Genomic DNA, 5,217 nt, shown 5'->3' on the forward strand with positions numbered 1-5,217 from the left:
GACCAGCCTGGCCAACATAAGGAAACCCCATCTCTACAAAAAATACAAAAATTAGCCTGGCATTGTGGTGTGCACCTGTAATCCCAGCTACTCGGGAGGCTGAGGCAGGAGAATCACTTGAAGCCAGGAGGCAGATGTTGCAGTGAACTGAGATCACGCCACTGAACTCCAGCCTGGGCAACAGAGTGAGACTCCATGTCAAATAAGTAAATAAATAACTGGAAACAGAAGGACACAAAAAGGGGAAGGTAATCGCCTACATGCCCTATGCCAACAAATAACTGACCTGTGGGCATTTTATGTTTTCTTCTAGTATCTTTATAAGCATGTATGTGTGTGCTTTTTTAAAAATTGGAATTGTATGCCATATACTACTTTAACTTATATAATAGCATTTTCATCTTCGTGTCATTGCATATTCCTGGAAAACACCATTTTTTAACGGAGACTCCAATTTTTGAGTCATATGGGCCTTAAGTCATATCACATAGCTAGCATTTTAGACCTCACTGGTTAAACATGGGGAAGCTACAAACTAAATTTAAAGCATTTTTAAACTGTAAATGTTATACATACGATTGTAGAAAGTTTGGGGGAAAAAAGATATAAGGAAGAAGATAATCACCTATAATCCCATGACTCAGAGAAACTTCTTTTTACATTTTGGTGTATGCAAAAATAGATTTGAGACCACTGAGGTCATACTGTTCATGTATACTGATTACATTTCTGTATCTTGATGTTTTTCACTTAGTATTTATATTATGAGATAAATTTAATTTTAGTACTTCTGTTGTACTTATTGTCAATAATCCTTTTTATGATGAGTGAATTTTTCACAGCTAGAGCCAATGTTTCAATGAACATTTTGACAAGAAAGACAAAAATGCCCCATTTAACAAATTTTGACATGAAGTTGCTTTCCAGTAGGAGTTCATAGAACTTCTCAAACCTTCCCCTAATAACCTTATGCCAAGCACAAACTGTCTTTGATTTCTGTTTTACCTAAATATATGGCTTAAAAATTACCACAGAAATACATGTTTATTTTAAAAAGAACCAATACCAAAGATGAGAAAGTAAAACTTGAATCCCCCATCACATGCCCTGCATTTTTGCTGCCTTTATTTGGTTTGTTGTTTATTCTTCCAGACTTTTCTGGCACAAACACATAGATACAGCTTTGGTAGTCATGCAAATAGGGCTACTTGCTTTCTTTGTCTAACATACTTTGTTAACACTTACAGATCTACCTTTTTTGGTAATAGGTTCAGCATTATTCTGTCCTATGGAGTGTCATAATTTATTAAACCAACTTCCTGTGTTTGGATACATAAGGTATATCCACTTTTTACTTTTAAAATACTGCTTCATTAACTCAATTAAAAATGAACAAAAGGACTTTCATACATTGCTGGTGGAAAGGTAAAGTGGGGTATCCATTTTCCAACGGTGCAGCTGTGGAAAACAGTTTGGCAGTTATTCAAAACGTTAAATATACAGCTGTTATCATATGACCCCACAATCCTACTTCTAGATATATACCCAGGATAATTGAAAATGCATGTTCACTGGCCAGGTGTGGTGGCTCACGCCTGTAATCCCAGTACTTTGGAAGGCCCAGGTGGGTAGATCACCTGAGGTCAGGAGTTCAAGACCAGCCTGGGCAACATGGTGAAACCCCATCTCTACTATACAAAAATTAGCCAGGCGTGGTGGCAGGCACCTGTAATCCCAGCTACTTGGGAGGCTAAGACATGAGAATCACTTGAACTCAGGGGATGGAGGTTGCAGTGAGCCGAGATCACACCACTGCACTCCAGCTTGGGCAATGCGGGGAGACTCCGTCTCAAAAAAAAAGAAGAAAAAAGAAAAAAATGCACCTACAAATGTTCATGGCAGCATTATTAGCCCAAAGTGAAAGCAACTCAAGTGTCCACTAACTGACAAACGAATAAACAAAATGTCTATCCCTCCAGTAGACTGCTATTCAGCAACAAAAAAGAATAACGTTCTGACATATGCTACAACATGGTCCAACCTTAAAAACGCTATCCTATGAAAGAAGCCAGACACAAAAGGCCACATATTGTATGATTTCATCTATGTGAAGTGTACAGGATCAGCAAATTCGTAGAGACAGGAAGCAGATGAGTAGTTGGGAGGTGGAGGGAAGAGAGAATAAGGGGGAAGGAGGGAGTTGGGAGTGGCTGCTTAAGGGGTATGGGATTTCTTTTTTGGGGTGATGAAAATACTCTGGAGTTAGTGACAATGGTTGCAAATCCTTGTAAATAAACTAAGAAAACACTGAAGTATATGTTTTAAAATGACGGGTTTTAAAACATGAAACAAAACATGTGGACATCATATCTCAATAAAGATTATTTTTAAAATGGACAAAAGGCTTGTGTAGTCACTTCACAAATGAGGATACTTATATGGTCAATAAACATATTAAAAAGTGCTCATTATCATTAGTCGTCAAAGAAATACAGAGTAAAACTACGGTGTGATACAACTACTTACCCATCAGGAAACTTAAAAAGCCTGACAACACAAAAGTGTGGGCAAGGATACAGAGACTGGAACTGCCTTTCTCTGCTGGTGGGAGTGTAAGTCGGTATAAGCACTGTAGAAAACTGGTTGGCAGGAGCTAATAAAGTGAAACGGATATATTCTATGACCAAGCAATTCTACTCCTGCATACATATGCCACAGAAAATAATGCTTATTTCCTTAAAAAAAAAAAACAAAAAAAACCACACACACATAAATGTCCTAGCAGCTTTATTCATAGAAGGCCTAAACTTGAAAGACCCAAATGTTCACCAGTTGTAGACTAAACTGTGAAATGAGCATAGGGTAAAAAAGAACAAATTGATACACACAACAATGTGGATGTATCTCAGACTTATAACTACAAAATGTTCAGTGTCAAAAACCTTTTTCTAACCCCATAAGCTGTACTCAGAGGCTTATGTTGTCATGTGTCACCTGGATCAAATTTTAAAACTTAGTGATTGTAAGTATGCTTAATCTCTTTCCTGATGCCACTATTAATGTAAAAAACACTTTACTATTTCAAAATAAATTCATGTGTATTATAGAAAAATTAGATTTTACAGATTAACAGCAACAAAACCCCTCACCCATGCTCCCACCACAAAGACCTGCTAACACTGTGGCCTGTACTCATCTGGACGCTTTTCCGAGCACTTCAAAAGCTGGAGTATTTTAACTGAATGTCAGCATGCACGTACCTTCCAGAGTCAGCACTGGGAGCCACAGAGCGGACGGTGAGAGGTGAGGGCTGGCGCGCAGCTTGAGGTGTGAAGCACCTCTCCCACCCGTTAATCTCCTTATCTTCTCAGAGTGCTTCTCAGCTTGCTTTCTTCCTCCACTGCACTTCCATGCTCCCTGCTGGGCACGTGCTGCCATCTGCATCCCTCACTCACCCCTGGAACCTTCTGCCCAGCCCCACTGTGGAGGGAGACCTTGGCAGGTTTGACCTGTGTCTGCGCCCACTCACTGAGCAGGCCTCACATTCACCCGGGCCGCATGTTCTTAACATTTCTCTATGTTGGTCTCCTTGCCACTGTCAGCTTTGTAGAACTGATCAAGACTGTGGGGTGAGTGCCTCCCTCTCCCCATGTTTCCACACATAAACTCCTCAGCCTCCACAGGTCTCCCTGTCCCCAAACATGACCTACTTTGTCCCATGGTTGACTCCCCGCCACCCACACACAGTCCTCCAACAGGACTTGGCTCCTTCAGTTCTCTCCCACCTCATCAGCAGTAGGATGAAGGCAGGGATGCAGAGGATGTGGTACCTGCCTTCTGGGGCTCACAGGCCTACAGAGGAAGTGGGCAGCATTTCTGGCTTCCAGCCCAAGGTAAGTCCTGTAAAAGAGGCATAAATCCTGAGTTATGGAAGCCGAAAATCAACAGTGATGGCTCCTCATGGTGTGGGAAAGGTCTAGAAAGGACATGGAGGTCACAGCTCAGGATCAGAAATCCAGCCAACTCTCTGCCAAGTAGCCCCTTACTCTGACACAGTGTGGAAGCACCCTGGAGACACAGCCTGAACCAGCACTATGACATGTTTACTTCCTTTCTACACATTTTAATATACTTTAAATGAGATATTATGGATCTGTAAAGATACTAGCGTCTTTCAGTGTGACCCTAAAGAAAGGCATAAAACTTGTGCACTTAAGAGACATGTCATCCCCTTGCAATGAAAGAATCTGACCCAATTCATTTGGTAAGTAATTTTATTGATTAAAGTATTACAAAGTTCTACTTTTCATTTTTTCATGTACAATGTATTGAAATGAACTAAACTCAATCACTTATAATATGAAAAGATATTATTACATATTAGCAGGGTGATATTGCTTCATAATCCTATATTATTGCTACCTCTAAGACACCAGTCTGTATTATAGAATCACAGCTATCACCTGTGATTGTTAGACGCAGAAGGTGCAGTTGGGATTCTTGGGTTGGTAACACAACAGCACTGGATCCACAGGCCAGAGACTAGGAGTGCTTATCAAATGAGGTTTTAGGCTCTGAAAGGAAGCAATGAGAAGGTGTGCTGGGACAAGAAATACTCAGTTCCCATAAAACTTGGGAAACATAGATTTCTCAAAGGGAGGGTCCGATATAATTTTTTAGTTACTTTTGGAGAAAATTAAAAAATAAATACATTGAAATGCTGATTAGAGAGAGAAAATAATTAGGTTGCCTTTTTAAACTGAGTTTTTTTTTTAAAGTTATTGTATGAAAGGTATTAAAAAATAAAAAAAACTATGGTGAATATGTTGGCAGGTAAGATGTGAAGAAAAGTTCTTTCAGAGAAGATAAATGGCATGGCAATTATGCTTTAATAATATATTAGTTTAAAATAGATATACACATAAAAATACTTCATATGATTCATCTCAGATTGAACACTCTCTTAAAAATTAAAAGGGTCAGCTGGGTGCGGTGGCTCACGCCTGTAATCCCAGCACTTTGGGAGGCTGAGGCAGGCGGATCACAAGGTCAAGAGATCGAGACCATCCTGGCCAACATGGTGAAACCCGTCTCTACTAAAAATACAAAAATTAGCTGGGCGTGATGGCGTGTACCTGTAGTCCCAGCTACTCAGAAGGCTGAGGCAGGAGAATCACTTGAACCTGGGAGGCGGAGGTTGCAGTGAGCCGAGATCAT

The sequence above is a fragment of the Colobus angolensis genome, unplaced genomic scaffold (assembly GCF_000951035.1).
Source record: "Colobus angolensis palliatus isolate OR3802 unplaced genomic scaffold, Cang.pa_1.0 Scaffold78, whole genome shotgun sequence".
NCBI lineage: Eukaryota > Metazoa > Chordata > Mammalia > Primates > Cercopithecidae > Colobus > Colobus angolensis.